The following is a 310-nucleotide window of genomic DNA, read 5'->3' as shown; positions in this document are numbered from 1 at the left end:
GAAGCTTTTCAGAATTGGAGATCTGGTGCTGAGGCGAGCTAAGGCATCTCAACCTACGGAAGGTGGGAAGCTAGCGCCAAATTGGGAAGGCCCGTATAAAGTTCGTTGGGTAAACCGACCTGGCTCCTACCAGTTGGAAGCCCTAGATGGCCGAGAAATTCCAAGGGGCTGGAATTCCGCTAACCTGCGGATGTATTACCAGTAGAAACAACAAGGCCAGAAAGACAATTTAAAAGGTGCAATACTTTTCATTTCAATAATTTCTGGTTACAAGTGGCGTGCTCGTGTGATTACAAGGAATTCCCAGAGG

Source organism: Phoenix dactylifera, chromosome 3 (genome assembly GCF_009389715.1).
Source record: "Phoenix dactylifera cultivar Barhee BC4 chromosome 3, palm_55x_up_171113_PBpolish2nd_filt_p, whole genome shotgun sequence".
Taxonomy (NCBI): Eukaryota; Viridiplantae; Streptophyta; class Magnoliopsida; order Arecales; family Arecaceae; genus Phoenix; species Phoenix dactylifera.
Note: the sequence above shows the minus strand (reverse complement) of the source record.